The sequence below is a fragment of the Schistocerca gregaria genome, chromosome 8 (genome assembly GCF_023897955.1).
Source record: "Schistocerca gregaria isolate iqSchGreg1 chromosome 8, iqSchGreg1.2, whole genome shotgun sequence".
Lineage (NCBI taxonomy): Eukaryota > Metazoa > Arthropoda > Insecta > Orthoptera > Acrididae > Schistocerca > Schistocerca gregaria.
The window spans coordinates 110,470,905-110,491,476 of NC_064927.1; the positions used below are offsets into that span (position 1 = coordinate 110,470,905).

Below are 20,572 nucleotides of genomic sequence, written 5' to 3' on the forward strand. Positions count from 1 at the left end.
TGTGTATTCGAGACACTAGCTGCGTCTTCCTCGGTAGTATAGTGGTTAGTATCCCCGCCTGTCACGCGGGAGACCGCGGTCCGATTCCCCGCCAGGCGGCATATCCGATTTTTAGTTGCAGCACTATCACCCGCCGAACTTAGTGAAGGACGTTGGCGGCTATTAGCACCATGTGTCTATCACACTGGCAACTGCCTACAGCTCATCCTCGGTAGTATAGTGGTTAGTATCCCCGCCTGTCACGCGGGAGACCGGGGTTCGATTCCCCGCCGGGGAGATGCGATTTTTATCTCACAAACCTGCTAGAGTGTTGCTCGTGCGTGGGTCGGAAGATCAAGGAGTATAGGTGGTGCAAAAACATAAACAAAAGCTACAATTTAGGAAGTGGTTCTCGCATTCTTCACACGAGGAGAATTACGAGGTTTGCTGTTGAATCTGAATCAAAACACCCCAGCAGTCGCTCTGGGCGTAATAATCGAGCTCGGCACAGTCTGCAAATAAAATAATTTTAGCAGACCGTGGTTTCGATCAACGGACCTCTGGGTTATGGGCCCAGCACGCTTCCACTGCGCCACTCTGCTGTGCGTTGATGCTCTGTCTCTTCGCTAAGTGAAGAGGGACACTTGGAAAGTGTTGCCTGCGTCGCTTTCACACGCCTGTCCTTAGTTGCGTATCATCTCGTACAGCTCTCAGCTTGACTTGTCTCGACTTTGCTCGACTGACGCTACGCTGACGCTTGCAGGCAGCGATATTTACCACGATCGCGTCGACATGCAGCTGCGAGATGCACAGGAGTAACAAAGCACTCCACGATGCGGCGACATACAAAATCCACTGCCCAGCTACGCGTCGCAACTAACAAAATACCGACTCTGCCAGGATTCGAACCTGGAATCTTCTGATCCGTAGTCAGACGCGTTATCCGTTGCGCCACAGAGCCACTGGCAGCAGTTTCGATTACTAGACAAGGGCACTTCGCTAAGACACGTGTTCTCCATGGCTCAGCAAGCTCCCAAGGAAGGTAGCTCTCGTTCAGCTGCGTGGCCACAGTGCGCCTGCAGAGCTTAGAGCTTGCCACACATCTGCGTTCACTGTTCGACAGGTAGCGGAAGGCAAGGCGCGCTATTTGCTGCGTTTTCTCGACGACCAGAGCCCGTTGATGTGCATGTAAGCGTAGCATATGAAACAAGAATAGCACGAAGCATTCGTATGGCATCAGGTGGCGATCATATGTTTCTGTGTGCACCACTGGTTTACAGCAAAGTGAATAGCGCAAACTGAAAGCACTGGGTTGTAGTCCCAGTGGCGCAGTTGGTTAGCCCACGGTACCTATAAGCAGTAGCCGTGAGCAATGCCGGGATTGTGAATTCGAGCCTCACGGTGAGCATAATTTTATTTCGTAGCAGCATTCTGTGACAGCAACAGGAGGCTAGTTTTCAGATGTATCAGCTATTTGAGTTACATAATTGTGTATTCGAGACACTAGCTGCGTCTTCCTCGGTAGTATAGTGGTTAGTATCCCCGCCTGTCACGCGGGAGACCGCGGTCCGATTCCCCGCCAGGCGGCATATCCGATTTTTAGTTGCAGCACTATCACCCGCCGAACTTAGTGAAGGACGTTGGCGGCTATTAGCACCATGTGTCTATCACACTGGCAACTGCCTACAGCTCATCCTCGGTAGTATAGTGGTTAGTATCCCCGCCTGTCACGCGGGAGACCGGGGTTCGATTCCCCGCCGGGGAGATGCGATTTTTATCTCACAAACCTGCTAGAGTGTTGCTCGTGCGTGGGTCGGAAGATCAAGGAGTATAGGTGGTGCAAAAACATAAACAAAAGCTACAATTTAGGAAGTGGTTCTCGCATTCTTCACACGAGGAGAATTACGAGGTTTGCTGTTGAATCTGAATCAAAACACCCCAGCAGTCGCTCTGGGCGTAATAATCGAGCTCGGCACAGTCTGCAAATAAAATAATTTTAGCAGAGCGTGGTTTCGATCAACGGACCTCTGGGTTATGGGCCCAGCACGCTTCCACTGCGCCACTCTGCTGTGCGTTGATGCTCTGTCTCTTCGCTAAGTGAAGAGGGACACTTGGAAAGTGTTGCCTGCGTCGCTTTCACATGTCTCGACTTTGCTCGACTGACGCTACGCTGGCGCTTGCAGGCAGCGATATTTACCACGATCGCGTCGACATGCAGCTGCGAGATGCACAGGAGTAACAAAGCACTCCACGATGCGGCGACATACGAAATCCACTGCCCAGCTACGCGTCGCAACTAACAAAATACCGACTCTGCCAGGATTCGAACCTGGAATCTTCTGATCCGTAGTCAGACGCGTTATCCGTTGCGCCACAGAGCCACTGGCAGCACTTTCGATTACTAGACAAGGGCACTTCGCTAAGACACGTGTTCTCCATGGCTCAGCAAGCTCCCAAGGAAGGTAGCTCTCGTTCAGCTGCGTGGCCACAGTGCGCCTGCAGAGCTTAGAGCTTGCCACACATCTGCGTTCACTGTTCGACAGGTAGCGGAAGGCAAGGCGCGCTATTTGCTGCGTTTTCTCGACGACCAGAGCCCGTTGATGTGCATGTAAGCGTAGCATATGAAACAAGAATAGCACGAAGCATTCGTATGGCATCAGGTGGCGATCATATGTTTCTGTGTGCACCACTGGTTTACAGCAAAGTGAATAGCGCAAACTGAAAGCACTGGGTTGTAGTCCCAGTGGCGCAGTTGGTTAGCCCACGGTACCTATAAGCAGTAGCCGTGAGCAATGCCGGGATTGTGAATTCGAGCCTCACGGTGAGCATAATTTTATTTCGTAGCAGCATTCTGTGACAGCAACAGGAGGCTAGTTTTCAGATGTATCAGCTATTTGAGTTACATAATTGTGTATTCGAGACACTAGCTGCGTCTTCCTCGGTAGTATAGTGGTTAGTATCCCCGCCTGTCACGCGGGAGACCGCGGTCCGATTCCCCGCCAGGCGGCATATCCGATTTTTAGTTGCAGCACTATCACCCGCCGAACTTAGTGAAGGACGTTGGCGGCTATTAGCACCATGTGTCTATCACACTGGCAACTGCCTACAGCTCATACTCGGTAGTATAGTGGTTAGTATCCCCGCCTGTCACGCGGGAGACCGGGGTTCGATTCCCCGCCGGGGAGATGCGATTTTTATCTCACAAACCTGCTAGAGTGTTGCTCGTGCGTGGGTCGGAAGATCAAGGAGTATAGGTGGTGCAAAAACATAAACAAAAGCTACAATTTAGGAAGTGGTTCTCGCATTCTTCACACGAGGAGAATTACGAGGTTTGCTGTTGAATCTGAATCAAAACACCCCAGCAGTCGCTCTGGGCGTAATAATCGAGCTCGACACAGTCTGCAAATAAAATAATTTTAGCAGAGCGTGGTTTCGATCAACGGACATCTGGGTTATGGGCCCAGCACGCTTCCACTGCGCCACTCTGCTGTGCGTTGATGCTCTGTCTCTTCGCTAAGTGAAGAGGGACACTTGGAAAGTGTTGCCTGCGTCGCTTTCACACGCCTGTCCTTAGTTGCGTATCATCTCGTACAGCTCTCAGCTTGACTTGTCTCGACTTTGCTCGACTGACGCTACGCTGACGCTTGCAGGCAGCGATATTTACCACGATCGCGTCGACATGCAGCTGCGAGATGCACAGGAGTAACAAAGCACTTCACGATGCGGCGACATACGAAATCCACTGCCCAGCTACGCGTCGCAACTAACAAAATACCGACTCTGCCAGGATTCGAACCTGGAATCTTCTGATCCGTAGTCAGACGCGTTATCCGTTGCGCCACAGAGCCACTGGCAGCAGTTTCGATTACTAGACAAGGGCACTTCGCTAAGACACGTGTTCTCCATGGCTCAGCAAGCTCCCAAGGAAGGTAGCTCTCGTTCAGCTGCGTGGCCACAGTGCGCCTGCAGAGCTTAGAGCTTGCCACACATCTGCGTTCACTGTTCGACAGGTAGCGGAAGGCAAGGCGCGCTATTTGCTGCGTTTTCTCGACGACCAGAGCCCGTTGATGTGCATGTAAGCGTAGCATATGAAACAAGAATAGCACGAAGCATTCGTATGGCATCAGGTGGCGATCATATGTTTCTGTGTGCACCACTGGTTTACAGCAAAGTGAATAGCGCAAACTGAGAGCACTGGGTTGTAGTCCCAGTGGCGCAGTTGGTTAGCCCACGGTACCTATAAGCAGTAGCCGTGAGCAATGCCGGGATTGTGAATTCGAGCCTCACGGTGAGCATAATTTTATTTCGTAGCAGCATTCTGTGACAGCAACAGGAGGCTAGTTTTCAGATGTATCAGCTATTTGAGTTACATAATTGTGTATTCGAGACACTAGCTGCGTCTTCCTCGGTAGTATAGTGGTTAGTATCCCCGCCTGTCACGCGGGAGACCGCGGTCCGATTCCCCGCCAGGCGGCATATCCGATTTTTAGTTGCAGCACTATCACCCGCCGAACTTAGTGAAGGACGTTGGCGGCTATTAGCACCATGTGTCTATCACACTGGCAACTGCCTACAGCTCATCCTCGGTAGTATAGTGGTTAGTATCCCCGCCTGTCACGCGGGAGACCGGGGTTCGATTCCCCGCCGGGGAGATGCGATTTTTATCTCACAAACCTGCTAGAGTGTTGCTCGTGCGTGGGTCGGAAGATCAAGGAGTATAGGTGGTGCAAAAACATAAACAAAAGCTACAATTTAGGAAGTGGTTCTCGCATTCTTCACACGAGGAGAATTACGAGGTTTGCTGTTGAATCTGAATCAAAACACCCCAGCAGTCGCTCTGGGCGTAATAATCGAGCTCGGCACAGTCTGCAAATAAAATAATTTTAGCAGACCGTGGTTTCGATCAACGGACCTCTGGGTTATGGGCCCAGCACGCTTCCACTGCGCCACTCTGCTGTGCGTTGATGCTCTGTCTCTTCGCTAAGTGAAGAGGGACACTTGGAAAGTGTTGCCTGCGTCGCTTTCACACGCCTGTCCTTAGTTGCGTATCATCTCGTACAGCTCTCAGCTTGACTTGTCTCGACTTTGCTCGACTGACGCTACGCTGACGCTTGCAGGCAGCGATATTTACCACGATCGCGTCGACATGCAGCTGCGAGATGCACAGGAGTAACAAAGCACTCCACGATGCGGCGACATACAAAATCCACTGCCCAGCTACGCGTCGCAACTAACAAAATACCGACTCTGCCAGGATTCGAACCTGGAATCTTCTGATCCGTAGTCAGACGCGTTATCCGTTGCGCCACAGAGCCACTGGCAGCAGTTTCGATTACTAGACAAGGGCACTTCGCTAAGACACGTGTTCTCCATGGCTCAGCAAGCTCCCAAGGAAGGTAGCTCTCGTTCAGCTGCGTGGCCACAGTGCGCCTGCAGAGCTTAGAGCTTGCCACACATCTGCGTTCACTGTTCGACAGGTAGCGGAAGGCAAGGCGCGCTATTTGCTGCGTTTTCTCGACGACCAGAGCCCGTTGATGTGCATGTAAGCGTAGCATATGAAACAAGAATAGCACGAAGCATTCGTATGGCATCAGGTGGCGATCATATGTTTCTGTGTGCACCACTGGTTTACAGCAAAGTGAATAGCGCAAACTGAAAGCACTGGGTTGTAGTCCCAGTGGCGCAGTTGGTTAGCCCACGGTACCTATAAGCAGTAGCCGTGAGCAATGCCGGGATTGTGAATTCGAGCCTCACGGTGAGCATAATTTTATTTCGTAGCAGCATTCTGTGACAGCAACAGGAGGCTAGTTTTCAGATGTATCAGCTATTTGAGTTACATAATTGTGTATTCGAGACACTAGCTGCGTCTTCCTCGGTAGTATAGTGGTTAGTATCCCCGCCTGTCACGCGGGAGACCGCGGTCCGATTCCCCGCCAGGTGGCATATCCGATTTTTAGTTGCAGCACTATCACCCGCCGAACTTAGTGAAGGACGTTGGCGGCTATTAGCACCATGTGTCTATCACACTGGCAACTGCCTACAGCTCATCCTCGGTAGTATAGTGGTTAGTATCCCCGCCTGTCACGCGGGAGACCGGGGTTCGATTCCCCGCCGGGGAGATGCGATTTTTATCTCACAAACCTGCTAGAGTGTTGCTCGTGCGTGGGTCGGAAGATCAAGGAGTATAGGTGGTGCAAAAACATAAACAAAAGCTACAATTTAGGAAGTGGTTCTCGCATTCTTCACACGAGGAGAATTACGAGGTTTGCTGTTGAATCTGAATCAAAACACCCCAGCAGTCGCTCTGGGCGTAATAATCGAGCTCGGCACAGTCTGCAAATAAAATAATTTTAGCAGAGCGTGGTTTCGATCAACGGACCTCTGGGTTATGGGCCCAGCACGCTTCCACTGCGCCACTCTGCTGTGCGTTGATGCTCTGTCTCTTCGCTAAGTGAAGAGGGACACTTGGAAAGTGTTGCCTGCGTCGCTTTCACATGTCTCGACTTTGCTCGACTGACGCTACGCTGGCGCTTGCAGGCAGCGATATTTACCACGATCGCGTCGACATGCAGCTGCGAGATGCACAGGAGTAACAAAGCACTCCACGATGCGGCGACATACGAAATCCACTGCCCAGCTACGCGTCGCAACTAACAAAATACCGACTCTGCCAGGATTCGAACCTGGAATCTTCTGATCCGTAGTCAGACGCGTTATCCGTTGCGCCACAGAGCCACTGGCAGCACTTTCGATTACTAGACAAGGGCACTTCGCTAAGACACGTGTTCTCCATGGCTCAGCAAGCTCCCAAGGAAGGTAGCTCTCGTTCAGCTGCGTGGCCACAGTGCGCCTGCAGAGCTTAGAGCTTGCCACACATCTGCGTTCACTGTTCGACAGGTAGCGGAAGGCAAGGCGCGCTATTTGCTGCGTTTTCTCGACGACCAGAGCCCGTTGATGTGCATGTAAGCGTAGCATATGAAACAAGAATAGCACGAAGCATTCGTATGGCATCAGGTGGCGATCATATGTTTCTGTGTGCACCACTGGTTTACAGCAAAGTGAATAGCGCAAACTGAAAGCAGTGGGTTGTAGTCCCAGTGGCGCAGTTGGTTAGCCCACGGTACCTATAAGCAGTAGCCGTGAGCAATGCCGGGATTGTGAATTCGAGCCTCACGGTGAGCATAAATTTATTTCGTAGCAGCATTCTGTGACAGCAACAGGAGGCTAGTTTTCAGATGTATCAGCTATTTGAGTTACATAATTGTGTATTCGAGACACTAGCTGCGTCTTCCTCGGTAGTATAGTGGTTAGTATCCCCGCCTGTCACGCGGGAGACCGCGGTCCGATTCCCCGCCAGGCGGCATATCCGATTTTTAGTTGCAGCACTATCACCCGCCGAACTTAGTGAAGGACGTTGGCGGCTATTAGCACCATGTGTCTATCACACTGGCAACTGCCTACAGCTTATCCTCGGTAGTATAGTGGTTAGCATCCCCGCCTGTCACGCGGGAGACCGGGGTTCGATTCCCCGCCGGGGAGATGCGATTTTTATCTCACAAACCTGCTAGAGTGTTGCTCGTGCGTGGGTCGGAAGATCAAGGAGTATAGGTGGTGCAAAAACATAAACAAAAGCTACAATTTAGGAAGTGGTTCTCGCATTCTTCACACGAGGAGAATTACGAGGTTTGCTGTTGAATCTGAATCAAAACACCCCAGCAGTCGCTCTGGGCGTAATAATCGAGCTCGGCACAGTCTGCAAATAAAATAATTTTAGCAGAGCGTGGTTTCGATCAACGGACCTCTGGGTTATGGGCCCAGCACGCTTCCACTGCGCCACTCTGCTGTGCGTTGATGCTCTGTCTCTTCGCTAAGTGAAGAGGGACACTTGGAAAGTGTTGCCTGCGTCGCTTTCACACGCCTGTCCTTAGTTGCGTATCATCTCGTACAGCTCTCAGCTTGACTTGTCTCGACTTTGCTCGACTGACGCTACGCTGACGCTTGCAGGCAGCGATATTTACCACGATCGCGTCGACATGCAGCTGCGAGATGCACAGGAGTAACAAAGCACTCCACGATGCGGCGACATACGAAATCCACTGCCCAGCTACGCGTCGCAACTAACAAAATACCGACTCTGCCAGGATTCGAACCTGGAATCTTCTGATCCGTAGTCAGACGCGTTATCCGTTGCGCCACAGAGCCACTGGCAGCAGTTTCGATTACTAGACAAGGGCACTTCGCTAAGACACGTGTTCTCCATGGCTCAGCAAGCTCCCAAGGAAGGTAGCTCTCGTTCAGCTGCGTGGCCACAGTGCGCCTGCAGAGCTTAGAGCTTGCCACACATCTGCGTTCACTGTTCGACAGGTAGCGGAAGGCAAGGCGCGCTATTTGCTGCGTTTTCTCGACGACCAGAGCCCGTTGATGTGCATGTAAGCGTAGCATATGAAACAAGAATAGCACGAAGCATTCGTATGGCATCAGGTGGCGATCATATGTTTCTGTGTGCACCACTGGTTTACAGCAAAGTGAATAGCGCAAACTGAGAGCACTGGGTTGTAGTCCCAGTGGCGCAGTTGGTTAGCCCACGGTACCTATAAGCAGTAGCCGTGAGCAATGCCGGGATTGTGAATTCGAGCCTCACGGTGAGCATAATTTTATTTCGTAGCAGCATTCTGTGACAGCAACAGGAGGCTAGTTTTCAGATGTATCAGCTATTTGAGTTACATAATTGTGTATTCGAGACACTAGCTGCGTCTTCCTCGGTAGTATAGTGGTTAGTATCCCCGCCTGTCACGCGGGAGACCGCGGTCCGATTCCCCGCCAGGCGGCATATCCGATTTTTAGTTGCAGCACTATCACCCGCCGAACTTAGTGAAGGACGTTGGCGGCTATTAGCACCATGTGTCTATCACACTGGCAACTGCCTACAGCTCATCCTCGGTAGTATAGTGGTTAGTATCCCCGCCTGTCACGCGGGAGACCGGGGTTCGATTCCCCGCCGGGGAGATGCGATTTTTATCTCACAAACCTGCTAGAGTGTTGCTCGTGCGTGGGTCGGAAGATCAAGGAGTATAGGTGGTGCAAAAACATAAACAAAAGCTACAATTTAGGAAGTGGTTCTCGCATTCTTCACACGAGGAGAATTACGAGGTTTGCTGTTGAATCTGAATCAAAACACCCCAGCAGTCGCTCTGGGCGTAATAATCGAGCTCGGCACAGTCTGCAAATAAAATAATTTTAGCAGAGCGTGGTTTCGATCAACGGACATCTGGGTTATGGGCCAACACGCTTCCACTGCGCCACTCTGCTGTGCGTTGATGCTCTGTCTCTTCGCTAAGTGAAGAGGGACACTTGGAAAGTGTTGCCTGCGTCGCTTTCACATGCCTGTCCTTAGTTGCGTATCATCTCGTACAGCTCTCAGCTTGACTTGTCTCGACTTTGCTCGACTGACGCTACGCTGACGCTTGCAGGCAGCGATATTTACCACGATCGCGTCGACATGCAGCTGCGAGATGCACAGGAGTAACAAAGCACTCCACGATGCGGCGACATACGAAATCCACTGCCCAGCTACGCGTCGCAACTAACAAAATACCGACTCTGCCAGGATTCGAACCTGGAATCTTCTGATCCGTAGTCAGACGCGTTATCCGTTGCGCCACAGAGCCACTGGCAGCAGTTTCGATTACTAGACAAGGGCACTTCGCTAAGACACGTGTTCTCCATGGCTCAGCAAGCTCCCAAGGAAGGTAGCTCTCGTTCAGCTGCGTGGCCACAGTGCGCCTGCAGAGCTTAGAGCTTGCCACACATCTGCGTTCACTGTTCGACAGGTAGCGGAAGGCAAGGCGCGCTATTTGCTGCGTTTTCTCGACGACCAGAGCCCGTTGATGTGCATGTAAGCGTAGCATATGAAACAAGAATAGCACGAAGCATTCGTATGGCATCAGGTGGCGATCATATGTTTCTGTGTGCACCACTGGTTTACAGCAAAGTGAATAGCGCAAACTGAGAGCACTGGGTTGTAGTCCCAGTGGCGCAGTTGGTTAGCCCACGGTACCTATAAGCAGTAGCCGTGAGCAATGCCGGGATTGTGAATTCGAGCCTCACGGTGAGCATAATTTTATTTCGTAGCAGCATTCTGTGACAGCAACAGGAGGCTAGTTTTCAGATGTATCAGCTATTTGAGTTACATAATTGTGTATTCGAGACACTAGCTGCGTCTTCCTCGGTAGTATAGTGGTTAGTATCCCCGCCTGTCACGCGGGAGACCGCGGTCCGATTCCCCGCCAGGCGGCATATCCGATTTTTAGTTGCAGCACTATCACCCGCCGAACTTAGTGAAGGACGTTGGCGGCTATTAGCACCATGTGTCTATCACACTGGCAACTGCCTACAGCTCATCCTCGGTAGTATAGTGGTTAGTATCCCCGCCTGTCACGCGGGAGACCGGGGTTCGATTCCCCGCCGGGGAGATGCGATTTTTATCTCACAAACCTGCTAGAGTGTTGCTCGTGCGTGGGTCGGAAGATCAAGGAGTATAGGTGGTGCAAAAACATAAACAAAAGCTACAATTTAGGAAGTGGTTCTCGCATTCTTCACACGAGGAGAATTACGAGGTTTGCTGTTGAATCTGAATCAAAACACCCCAGCAGTCGCTCTGGGCGTAATAATCGAGCTCGGCACAGTCTGCAAATAAAATAATTTTAGCAGACCGTGGTTTCGATCAACGGACCTCTGGGTTATGGGCCCAGCACGCTTCCACTGCGCCACTCTGCTGTGCGTTGATGCTCTGTCTCTTCGCTAAGTGAAGAGGGACACTTGGAAAGTGTTGCCTGCGTCGCTTTCACACGCCTGTCCTTAGTTGCGTATCATCTCGTACAGCTCTCAGCTTGACTTGTCTCGACTTTGCTCGACTGACGCTACGCTGACGCTTGCAGGCAGCGATATTTACCACGATCGCGTCGACATGCAGCTGCGAGATGCACAGGAGTAACAAAGCACTCCACGATGCGGCGACATACGAAATCCACTGCCCAGCTACGCGTCGCAACTAACAAAATACCGACTCTGCCAGGATTCGAACCTGGAATCTTCTGATCCGTAGTCAGACGCGTTATCCGTTGCGCCACAGAGCCACTGGCAGCAGTTTCGATTACTAGACAAGGGCACTTCGCTAAGACACGTGTTCTCCATGGCTCAGCAAGCTCCCAAGGAAGGTAGCTCTCGTTCAGCTGCGTGGCCACAGTGCGCCTGCAGAGCTTAGAGCTTGCCACACATCTGCGTTCACTGTTCGACAGGTAGCGGAAGGCAAGGCGCGCTATTTGCTGCGTTTTCTCGACGACCAGAGCCCGTTGATGTGCATGTAAGCGTAGCATATGAAACAAGAATAGCACGAAGCATTCGTATGGCATCAGGTGGCGATCATATGTTTCTGTGTGCACCACTGGTTTACAGCAAAGTGAATAGCGCAAACTGAGAGCACTGGGTTGTAGTCCCAGTGGCGCAGTTGGTTAGCCCACGGTACCTATAAGCAGTAGCCGTGAGCAATGCCGGGATTGTGAATTCGAGCCTCACGGTGAGCATAATTTTATTTCGTAGCAGCATTCTGTGACAGCAACAGGAGGCTAGTTTTCAGATGTATCAGCTATTTGAGTTACATAATTGTGTATTCGAGACACTAGCTGCGTCTTCCTCGGTAGTATAGTGGTTAGTATCCCCGCCTGTCACGCGGGAGACCGCGGTCCGATTCCCCGCCAGGCGGCATATCCGATTTTTAGTTGCAGCGCTATCACCCGCCGAACTTAGTGAAGGACGTTGGCGGCTATTAGCACCATGTGTCTATCACACTGGCAACTGCCTACAGCTCATCCTCGGTAGTATAGTGGTTAGTATCCCCGCCTGTCACGCGGGAGACCGGGGTTCGATTCCCCGCCGGGGAGATGCGATTTTTATCTCACAAACCTGCTAGAGTGTTGCTCGTGCGTGGGTCGGAAGATCAAGGAGTATAGGTGGTGCAAAAACATAAACAAAAGCTACAATTTAGGAAGTGGTTCTCGCATTCTTCACACGAGGAGAATTACGAGGTTTGCTGTTGAATCTGAATCAAAACACCCCAGCAGTCGCTCTGGGCGTAATAATCGAGCTCGGCACAGTCTGCAAATAAAATAATTTTAGCAGACCGTGGTTTCGATCAACGGACCTCTGGGTTATGGGCCCAGCACGCTTCCACTGCGCCACTCTGCTGTGCGTTGATGCTCTGTCTCTTCGCTAAGTGAAGAGGGACACTTGGAAAGTGTTGCCTGCGTCGCTTTCACACGCCTGTCCTTAGTTGCGTATCATCTCGTACAGCTCTCAGCTTGACTTGTCTCGACTTTGCTCGACTGACGCTACGCTGACGCTTGCAGGCAGCGATATTTACCACGATCGCGTCGACATGCAGCTGCGAGATGCACAGGAGTAACAAAGCACTCCACGATGCGGCGACATACGAAATCCACTGCCCAGCTACGCGTCGCAACTAACAAAATACCGACTCTGCCAGGATTCGAACCTGGAATCTTCTGATCCGTAGTCAGACGCGTTATCCGTTGCGCCACAGAGCCACTGGCAGCAGTTTCGATTACTAGACAAGGGCACTTCGCTAAGACACGTGTTCTCCATGGCTCAGCAAGCTCCCAAGGAAGGTAGCTCTCGTTCAGCTGCGTGGCCACAGTGCGCCTGCAGAGCTTAGAGCTTGCCACACATCTGCGTTCACTGTTCGACAGGTAGCGGAAGGCAAGGCGCGCTATTTGCTGCGTTTTCTCGACGACCAGAGCCCGTTGATGTGCATGTAAGCGTAGCATATGAAACAAGAATAGCACGAAGCATTCGTATGGCATCAGGTGGCGATCATATGTTTCTGTGTGCACCACTGGTTTACAGCAAAGTGAATAGCGCAAACTGAGAGCACTGGGTTGTAGTCCCAGTGGCGCAGTTGGTTAGCCCACGGTACCTATAAGCAGTAGCCGTGAGCAATGCCGGGATTGTGAATTCGAGCCTCACGGTGAGCATAATTTTATTTCGTAGCAGCATTCTGTGACAGCAACAGGAGGCTAGTTTTCAGATGTATCAGCTATTTGAGTTATATAATTGTGTATTCGAGACACTAGCTGCGTCTTCCTCGGTAGTATAGTGGTTAGTATCCCCGATGGCACGCGGGAGACCGCGGTCCGATTTCCCGCCAGGCGGCATATCCGATTTTTAGTTGCAGCACTATCACCTGCCGAACTTAGTGAAGGACGTTGGCGGCTATTAGCACCATGTCTCTATCACACTGGCAACTGCCTACAGCTCATCCTCAGTAGTATAGTGGTTAGTATCCCCGCCTGTCACGCGGGGGACCGGGGTTCGATTCCCCGCCGGGGAGATGCGATTTTTATCTCACAAACCTGCTAGAGTGTTGCTCGTGCGTGGGTCAGAAGATCAAGGAGTATAGGTGGTGCAAAAACATAAACAAAAGCTACAATTTAGGAAGTGGTTCTCGCATTCTTCACACGAGGAGAATTACGAGGTTTGCTGTTGAATCTGAATCAAAACACCCCAGCAGTCGCTCTGGGCGTAATAATCGAGCTCGGCACAGTCTGCAAATAAAATAATTTTAGCAGAGCGTGGTTTCGATCAACGGACCTCTGGGTTATGGGCCCAGCACGCTTCCACTGCGCCACTCTGCTGTGCGTTGATGCTCTGTCTCTTCGCTAAGTGAAGAGGGACACTTGGAAAGTGTTGCCTGCGTCGCTTTCACACGCCTGTCCTTAGTTGCGTATCATCTCGTACAGCTCTCAGCTTGACTTGTCTCGACTTTGCTCGACTGACGCTACGCTGACGCTTGCAGGCAGCGATATTTACCACGATCGCGTCGACATGCAGCTGCGAGATGCACAGGAGTAACAAAGCACTCCACGATGCGGCGACATACGAAATCCACTGCCCAGCTACGCGTCGCAACTAACAAAATACCGACTCTGCCAGGATTCGAACCTGGAATCTTCTGATCCGTAGTCAGACGCGTTATCCGTTGCGCCACAGAGCCACTGGCAGCAGTTTCGATTACTAGACAAGGGCACTTCGCTAAGACACGTGTTCTCCATGGCTCAGCAAGCTCCCAAGGAAGGTAGCTCTCGTTCAGCTGCGTGGCCACAGTGCGCCTGCAGAGCTTAGAGCTTGCCACACATCTGCGTTCACTGTTCGACAGTTAGCGGAAGGCAAGGCGCGCTATTTGCTGCGTTTTCTCGACGACCAGAGCCCGTTGATGTGCATGTAAGCGTAGCATATGAAACAAGAATAGCACGAAGCATTCGTATGGCATCAGGTGGCGATCATATGTTTCTGTGTGCACCACTGGTTTACAGCAAAGTGAATAGCGCAAACTGAGAGCACTGGGTTGTAGTCCCAGTGGCGCAGTTGGTTAGCCCACGGTACCTATAAGCAGTAGCCGTGAGCAATGCCGGGATTGTGAATTCGAGCCTCACGGTGAGCATAATTTTATTTCGTAGCAGCATTCTGTGACAGCAACAGGAGGCTAGTTTTCAGATGTATCAGCTATTTGAGTTACATAATTGTGTATTCGAGACACTAGCTGCGTCTTCCTCGGTAGTATAGTGGTTAGTATCCCCGCCTGTCACGCGGGAGACCGCGGTCCGATTCCCCGCCAGGCGGCATATCCGATTTTTAGTTGCAGCGCTATCACCCGCCGAACTTAGTGAAGGACGTTGGCGGCTATTAGCACCATGTGTCTATCACACTGGCAACTGCCTACAGCTCATCCTCGGTAGTATAGTGGTTAGTATCCCCGCCTGTCACGCGGGAGACCGGGGTTCGATTCCCCGCCGGGGAGATGCGATTTTTATCTCACAAACCTGCTAGAGTGTTGCTCGTGCGTGGGTAGGAAGATCAAGGAGTATAGGTGGTGCAAAAACATAAACAAAAGCTACAATTTAGGAAGTGGTTCTCGCATTCTTCACACGAGGAGAATTACGAGGTTTGCTGTTGAATCTGAATCAAAACACCCCAGCAGTCGCTCTGGGCGTAATAATCGAGCTCGGCACAGTCTGCAAATAAAATAATTTTAGCAGACCGTGGTTTCGATCAACGGACCTCTGGGTTATGGGCCCAGCACGCTTCCACTGCGCCACTCTGCTGTGCGTTGATGCTCTGTCTCTTCGCTAAGTGAAGAGGGACACTTGGAAAGTGTTGCCTGCGTCGCTTTCACACGCCTGTCCTTAGTTGCGTATCATCTCGTACAGCTCTCAGCTTGACTTGTCTCGACTTTGCTCGACTGACGCTACGCTGACGCTTGCAGGCAGCGATATTTACCACGATCGCGTCGACATGCAGCTGCGAGATGCACAGGAGTAACAAAGCACTCCACGATGCGGCGACATACGAAATCCACTGCCCAGCTACGCGTCGCAACTAACAAAATACCGACTCTGCCAGGATTCGAACCTGGAATCTTCTGATCCGTAGTCAGACGCGTTATCCGTTGCGCCACAGAGCCACTGGCAGCAGTTTCGATTACTAGACAAGGGCACTTCGCTAAGACACGTGTTCTCCATGGCTCAGCAAGCTCCCAAGGAAGGTAGCTCTCGTTCAGCTGCGTGGCCACAGTGCGCCTGCAGAGCTTAGAGCTTGCCACACATCTGCGTTCACTGTTCGACAGGTAGCGGAAGGCAAGGCGCGCTATTTGCTGCGTTTTCTCGACGACCAGAGCCCGTTGATGTGCATGTAAGCGTAGCATATGAAACAAGAATAGCACGAAGCATTCGTATGGCATCAGGTGGCGATCATATGTTTCTGTGTGCACCACTGGTTTACAGCAAAGTGAATAGCGCAAACTGAGAGCACTGGGTTGTAGTCCCAGTGGCGCAGTTGGTTAGCCCACGGTACCTATAAGCAGTAGCCGTGAGCAATGCCGGGATTGTGAATTCGAGCCTCACGGTGAGCATAATTTTATTTCGTAGCAGCATTCTGTGACAGCAACAGGAGGCTAGTTTTCAGATGTATCAGCTATTTGAGTTATATAATTGTGTATTCGAGACACTAGCTGCGTCTTCCTCGGTAGTATAGTGGTTAGTATCCCCGATGGCACGCGGGAGACCGCGGTCCGATTTCCCGCCAGGCGGCATATCCGATTTTTAGTTGCAGCACTATCACCTGCCGAACTTAGTGAAGGACGTTGGCGGCTATTAGCACCATGTGTCTATCACACTGGCAACTGCCTACAGCTCATCCTCAGTAGTATAGTGGTTAGTATCCCCGCCTGTCACGCGGGGGACCGGGGTTCGATTCCCCGCCGGGGAGATGCGATTTTTATCTCACAAACCTGCTAGAGTGTTGCTCGTGCGTGGGTCAGAAGATCAAGGAGTATAGGTGGTGCAAAAACATAAACAAAAGCTACAATTTAGGAAGTGGTTCTCGCATTCTTCACACGAGGAGAATTACGAGGTTTGCTGTTGAATCTGAATCAAAACACCCCAGCAGTCGCTCTGGGCGTAATAATCGAGCTCGGCACAGTCTGCAAATAAAATAATTTTAGCAGAGCGTGGTTTCGATCAACGGACCTCTGGGTTATGGGCCCAGCACGCTTCCACTGCGCCACTCTGCTGTGCGTTGATGCTCTGTCTCTTCGCTAAGTGAAGAGGGACACTTGGAAAGTGTTGCCTGCGTCGCTTTCACACGCCTGTCCTTAGTTGCGTATCATCTCGTACAGCTCTCAGCTTGACTTGTCTCGACTTTGCTCGACTGACGCTACGCTGACGCTTGCAGGCAGCGATATTTACCACGATCGCGTCGACATGCAGCTGCGAGATGCACAGGAGTAACAAAGCACTCCACGATGCGGCGACATACGAAATCCACTGCCCAGCTACGCGTCGCAACTAAGAAAATACCGACTCTGCCAGGATTCGAACCTGGAATCTTCTGATCCGTAGTCAGACGCGTTATCCGTTGCGCCACAGAGCCACTGGCAGCAGTTTCGATTACTAGACAAGGGCACTTCGCTAAGACACGTGTTCTCCATGGCTCAGCAAGCTCCCAAGGAAGGTAGCTCTCGTTCAGCTGCGTGGCCACAGTGCGCCTGCAGAGCTTAGAGCTTGCCACACATCTGCGTTCACTGTTCGACAGTTAGCGGAAGGCAAGGCGCGCTATTTGCTGCGTTTTCTCGACGACCAGAGCCCGTTGATGTGCATGTAAGCGTAGCATATGAAACAAGAATAGCACGAAGCATTCGTATGGCATCAGGTGGCGATCATATGTTTCTGTGTGCACCACTGGTTTACAGCAAAGTGAATAGCGCAAACTGAGAGCACTGGGTTGTAGTCCCAGTGGCGCAGTTGGTTAGCCCACGGTACCTATAAGCAGTAGCCGTGAGCAATGCCGGGATTGTGAATTCGAGCCTCACGGTGAGCATAATTTTATTTCGTAGCAGCATTCTGTGACAGCAACAGGAGGCTAGTTTTCAGATGTATCAGCTATTTGAGTTACATAATTGTGTATTCGAGACACTAGCTGCGTCTTCCTCGGTAGTATAGTGGTTAGTATCCCCGCCTGTCACGCGGGAGACCGCGGTCCGATTCCCCGCCAGGCGGCATATCCGATTTTTAGTTGCAGCGCTATCACCCGCCGAACTTAGTGAAGGACGTTGGCGGCTATTAGCACCATGTGTCTATCACACTGGCAACTGCCTACAGCTCATCCTCGGTAGTATAGTGGTTAGTATCCCCGCCTGTCACGCGGGAGACCGGGGTTCGATTCCCCGCCGGGGAGATGCGATTTTTATCTCACAAACCTGCTAGAGTGTTGCTCGTGCGTGGGTCAGAAGATCAAGGAGTATAGGTGGTGCAAAAACATAAACAAAAGCTACAATTTAGGAAGTGGTTCTCGCATTCTTCACACGAGGAGAATTACGAGGTTTGCTGTTGAATCTGAATCAAAACACCCCAGCAGTCGCTCTGGGCGTAATAATCGAGCTCGGCACAGTCTGCAAATAAAATAATTTTAGCAGAGCGTGGTTTCGATCAACGGACCTCTGGGTTATGGGCCCAGCACGCTTCCACTGCGCCACTCTGCTGTGCGTTGATGCTCTGTCTCTTCGCTAAGTGAAGAGGGACACTTGGAAAGTGTTGCCTGCGTCGCTTTCACACGCCTGTCCTTAGTTGCGTATCATCTCGTACAGCTCTCAGCTTGACTTGTCTCGACTTTGCTCGACTGACGCTACGCTGACGCTTGCAGGCAGCGATATTTACCACGATCGCGTCGACATGCAGCTGCGAGATGCACAGGAGTAACAAAGCACTCCACGATGCGGCGACATACGAAATCCACTGCCCAGCTACGCGTCGCAACTAACAAAATACCGACTCTGCCAGGATTCGAACCTGGAATCTTCTGATCCGTAGTCAGACGCGTTATCCGTTGCGCCACAGAGCCACTGGCAGCAGTTTCGATTACTAGACAAGGGCACTTCGCTAAGACACGTGTTCTCCATGGCTCAGCAAGCTCCCAAGGAAGGTAGCTCTCGTTCAGCTGCGTGGCCACAGTGCGCCTGCAGAGCTTAGAGCTTGCCACACATCTGCGTTCACTGTTCGACAGGTAGCGGAAGGCAAGGCGCGCTATTTGCTGCGTTTTCTCGACGACCAGAGCCCGTTGATGTGCATGTAAGCGTAGCATATGAAACAAGAATAGCACGAAGCATTCGTATGGCATCAGGTGGCGATCATATGTTTCTGTGTGCACCACTGGTTTACAGCAAAGTGAATAGCGCAAACTGAGAGCACTGGGTTGTAGTCCCAGTGGCGCAGTTGGTTAGCCCACGGTACCTATAAGCAGTAGCCGTGAGCAATGCCGGGATTGTGAATTCGAGCCTCACGGTGAGCATAATTTTATTTCGTAGCAGCATTCTGTGACAGCAACAGGAGGCTAGTTTTCAGATGTATCAGCTATTTGAGTTACATAATTGTGTATTCGAGACACTAGCTGCGTCTTCCTCGGTAGTATAGTGGTTAGTATCCCCGCCTGTCACGCGGGAGACCGCGGTCCGATTCCCCGCCAGGCGGCATATCCGATTTTTAGTTGCAGCACTATCACCCGCCGAACTTAGTGAAGGACGTTGGCGGCTATTAGGACCATGTGTCTATCACACTGGCAACTGCCTGCAGCTCATCCTCGGTAGTATAGTGGTTAGTATCCCCGCCTGTCACGCGGGAGACCGGGGTTCGATTCCCCGCCGGGGAGATGCGATTTTTATCTCACAAACCTGCTAGAGTGTTGCTCGTGCGTGGGTCGGAAGATCAAGGAGTATAGGTGGTGCAAAAACATAAACAAAAGCTACAATTTAGGAAGTGGTTCTCGCATTCTTCACACGAGGAGAATTACGAGGTTTGCTGTTGAATCTGAATCAAAACACCCCAGCAGTCGCTCTGGGCGTAATAATCGAGCTCGGCACAGTCTGCAAATAAAATAATTTTAGCAGAGCGTGGTTTCGATCAACGGACCTCTGGGTTATGGGCCCAGCACGCTTCCACTGCGCCACTCCGCTGTGCGTTGATGCTCTGTCTCTTCGCTAAGTGAAGAGGGACACTTGGAAAGTGTTGCCTGCGTCGCTTTCACACGCCTGTCCTTAGTTGCGTATCATCTCGTACAGCTCTCAGCTTGACTTGTCTCGACTTTGCTCGACTGACGCTACGCTGACGCTTGCAGGCAGCGATATTTACCACGATCGCGTCGACATGCAGCTGCGAGATGCACAGGAGTAACAAAGCACTCCACGATGCGGCGACATACGAAATCCACTGCCCAGCTACGCGTCGCAACTAACAAAATACCGACTCTGCCAGGATTCGAACCTGGAATCTTCTGATCCGTAGTCAGACGCGTTATCCGTTGCGCCACAGAGCCACTGGCAGCAGTTTCGATTACTAGACAAGGGCACTTCGCTAAGACACGTGTTCTCCATGGCTCAGCAAGCTCCCAAGGAAGGTATCTCTCGTTCAGCTGCGTGGCCACAGTGCGCCTGCAGAGCTTAGAGCTTGCCACACATCTGCGTTCACTGTTCGACAGGTAGCGGAAGGCAAGGCGCGCTATTTGCTGCGTTTTCTCGACGACCAGAGCCCGTTGATGTGCATGTAAGCGTAGCATATGAAACAAGAATAGCACGAAGCATTCGTATGGCATCAGGTGGCGATCATATGTTTCTGTGTGCACCACTGGTTTACAGCAAAGTGAATAGCGCAAACTGAGAGCACTGGGTTGTAGTCCCAGTGGCGCAGTTGGTTAGCCCACGGTACCTATAAACAGTAGCCGTGAGCAATGCCGGGATTGTGAATTCGAGCCTCACGGTGAGCATAATTTTATTTCGTAGCAGCATTCTGTGACAGCAACAGGAGGCTAGTTTTCAGATGTATCAGCTATTTGAGTTACATAATTGTGTATTCGAGACACTAGCTGCGTCTTCCTCGGTAGTATAGTGGTTAGTATCCCCGCCTGTCACGCGGGAGACCGCGGTCCGATTCCCCGCCAGGCGGCATATCCGATTTTTAGTTGCAGCACTATCACC

General features: G+C 51.5%; 28 non-coding genes across 28 annotated transcripts; 14 read left to right on the plus strand and 14 right to left on the minus strand.

Annotated features, from left to right (window-relative positions):
* The first annotated feature begins 205 nt into the window (after positions 1–205).
* On the plus strand, positions 206–277 carry Trnad-guc (transfer RNA aspartic acid (anticodon GUC)). Its single transcript has one exon. It is a non-coding gene; the product is annotated as a tRNA-Asp (tRNA).
* Positions 278–867: 590 nt separating this feature from the next.
* Trnar-acg (transfer RNA arginine (anticodon ACG)) lies at positions 868–940 on the minus strand. The gene has a single exon. It is a non-coding gene; the product is annotated as a tRNA-Arg (tRNA).
* Positions 941–1,672: 732 nt separating this feature from the next.
* On the plus strand, positions 1,673–1,744 carry Trnad-guc (transfer RNA aspartic acid (anticodon GUC)). The gene has a single exon. It is a non-coding gene; the product is annotated as a tRNA-Asp (tRNA).
* A 543-nt stretch (positions 1,745–2,287) lies between these two features.
* Trnar-acg (transfer RNA arginine (anticodon ACG)) lies at positions 2,288–2,360 on the minus strand. Its single transcript has one exon. It is a non-coding gene; the product is annotated as a tRNA-Arg (tRNA).
* Positions 2,361–3,092: 732 nt separating this feature from the next.
* Trnad-guc (transfer RNA aspartic acid (anticodon GUC)) lies at positions 3,093–3,164 on the plus strand. Its single transcript has one exon. It is a non-coding gene; the product is annotated as a tRNA-Asp (tRNA).
* A 590-nt stretch (positions 3,165–3,754) lies between these two features.
* On the minus strand, positions 3,755–3,827 carry Trnar-acg (transfer RNA arginine (anticodon ACG)). Its single transcript has one exon. It is a non-coding gene; the product is annotated as a tRNA-Arg (tRNA).
* Positions 3,828–4,559: 732 nt separating this feature from the next.
* Trnad-guc (transfer RNA aspartic acid (anticodon GUC)) lies at positions 4,560–4,631 on the plus strand. The gene has a single exon. It is a non-coding gene; the product is annotated as a tRNA-Asp (tRNA).
* A 590-nt stretch (positions 4,632–5,221) lies between these two features.
* Positions 5,222–5,294, minus strand: Trnar-acg (transfer RNA arginine (anticodon ACG)). Its single transcript has one exon. It is a non-coding gene; the product is annotated as a tRNA-Arg (tRNA).
* A 732-nt stretch (positions 5,295–6,026) lies between these two features.
* Trnad-guc (transfer RNA aspartic acid (anticodon GUC)) lies at positions 6,027–6,098 on the plus strand. The gene has a single exon. It is a non-coding gene; the product is annotated as a tRNA-Asp (tRNA).
* A 543-nt stretch (positions 6,099–6,641) lies between these two features.
* On the minus strand, positions 6,642–6,714 carry Trnar-acg (transfer RNA arginine (anticodon ACG)). Its single transcript has one exon. It is a non-coding gene; the product is annotated as a tRNA-Arg (tRNA).
* A 732-nt stretch (positions 6,715–7,446) lies between these two features.
* Positions 7,447–7,518, plus strand: Trnad-guc (transfer RNA aspartic acid (anticodon GUC)). The gene has a single exon. It is a non-coding gene; the product is annotated as a tRNA-Asp (tRNA).
* A 590-nt stretch (positions 7,519–8,108) lies between these two features.
* On the minus strand, positions 8,109–8,181 carry Trnar-acg (transfer RNA arginine (anticodon ACG)). Its single transcript has one exon. It is a non-coding gene; the product is annotated as a tRNA-Arg (tRNA).
* A 732-nt stretch (positions 8,182–8,913) lies between these two features.
* Positions 8,914–8,985, plus strand: Trnad-guc (transfer RNA aspartic acid (anticodon GUC)). The gene has a single exon. It is a non-coding gene; the product is annotated as a tRNA-Asp (tRNA).
* A 589-nt stretch (positions 8,986–9,574) lies between these two features.
* Trnar-acg (transfer RNA arginine (anticodon ACG)) lies at positions 9,575–9,647 on the minus strand. The gene has a single exon. It is a non-coding gene; the product is annotated as a tRNA-Arg (tRNA).
* A 732-nt stretch (positions 9,648–10,379) lies between these two features.
* Trnad-guc (transfer RNA aspartic acid (anticodon GUC)) lies at positions 10,380–10,451 on the plus strand. Its single transcript has one exon. It is a non-coding gene; the product is annotated as a tRNA-Asp (tRNA).
* Positions 10,452–11,041: 590 nt separating this feature from the next.
* Positions 11,042–11,114, minus strand: Trnar-acg (transfer RNA arginine (anticodon ACG)). The gene has a single exon. It is a non-coding gene; the product is annotated as a tRNA-Arg (tRNA).
* Positions 11,115–11,846: 732 nt separating this feature from the next.
* On the plus strand, positions 11,847–11,918 carry Trnad-guc (transfer RNA aspartic acid (anticodon GUC)). Its single transcript has one exon. It is a non-coding gene; the product is annotated as a tRNA-Asp (tRNA).
* A 590-nt stretch (positions 11,919–12,508) lies between these two features.
* On the minus strand, positions 12,509–12,581 carry Trnar-acg (transfer RNA arginine (anticodon ACG)). Its single transcript has one exon. It is a non-coding gene; the product is annotated as a tRNA-Arg (tRNA).
* A 731-nt stretch (positions 12,582–13,312) lies between these two features.
* Trnad-guc (transfer RNA aspartic acid (anticodon GUC)) lies at positions 13,313–13,384 on the plus strand. The gene has a single exon. It is a non-coding gene; the product is annotated as a tRNA-Asp (tRNA).
* A 590-nt stretch (positions 13,385–13,974) lies between these two features.
* Positions 13,975–14,047, minus strand: Trnar-acg (transfer RNA arginine (anticodon ACG)). The gene has a single exon. It is a non-coding gene; the product is annotated as a tRNA-Arg (tRNA).
* A 732-nt stretch (positions 14,048–14,779) lies between these two features.
* On the plus strand, positions 14,780–14,851 carry Trnad-guc (transfer RNA aspartic acid (anticodon GUC)). Its single transcript has one exon. It is a non-coding gene; the product is annotated as a tRNA-Asp (tRNA).
* Positions 14,852–15,441: 590 nt separating this feature from the next.
* Trnar-acg (transfer RNA arginine (anticodon ACG)) lies at positions 15,442–15,514 on the minus strand. The gene has a single exon. It is a non-coding gene; the product is annotated as a tRNA-Arg (tRNA).
* A 731-nt stretch (positions 15,515–16,245) lies between these two features.
* Trnad-guc (transfer RNA aspartic acid (anticodon GUC)) lies at positions 16,246–16,317 on the plus strand. Its single transcript has one exon. It is a non-coding gene; the product is annotated as a tRNA-Asp (tRNA).
* Positions 16,318–16,907: 590 nt separating this feature from the next.
* Positions 16,908–16,980, minus strand: Trnar-acg (transfer RNA arginine (anticodon ACG)). Its single transcript has one exon. It is a non-coding gene; the product is annotated as a tRNA-Arg (tRNA).
* Positions 16,981–17,712: 732 nt separating this feature from the next.
* On the plus strand, positions 17,713–17,784 carry Trnad-guc (transfer RNA aspartic acid (anticodon GUC)). The gene has a single exon. It is a non-coding gene; the product is annotated as a tRNA-Asp (tRNA).
* A 590-nt stretch (positions 17,785–18,374) lies between these two features.
* Positions 18,375–18,447, minus strand: Trnar-acg (transfer RNA arginine (anticodon ACG)). Its single transcript has one exon. It is a non-coding gene; the product is annotated as a tRNA-Arg (tRNA).
* Positions 18,448–19,179: 732 nt separating this feature from the next.
* Trnad-guc (transfer RNA aspartic acid (anticodon GUC)) lies at positions 19,180–19,251 on the plus strand. The gene has a single exon. It is a non-coding gene; the product is annotated as a tRNA-Asp (tRNA).
* A 590-nt stretch (positions 19,252–19,841) lies between these two features.
* Trnar-acg (transfer RNA arginine (anticodon ACG)) lies at positions 19,842–19,914 on the minus strand. Its single transcript has one exon. It is a non-coding gene; the product is annotated as a tRNA-Arg (tRNA).
* Between the last annotated feature and the right edge of the window lie 658 nt (positions 19,915–20,572).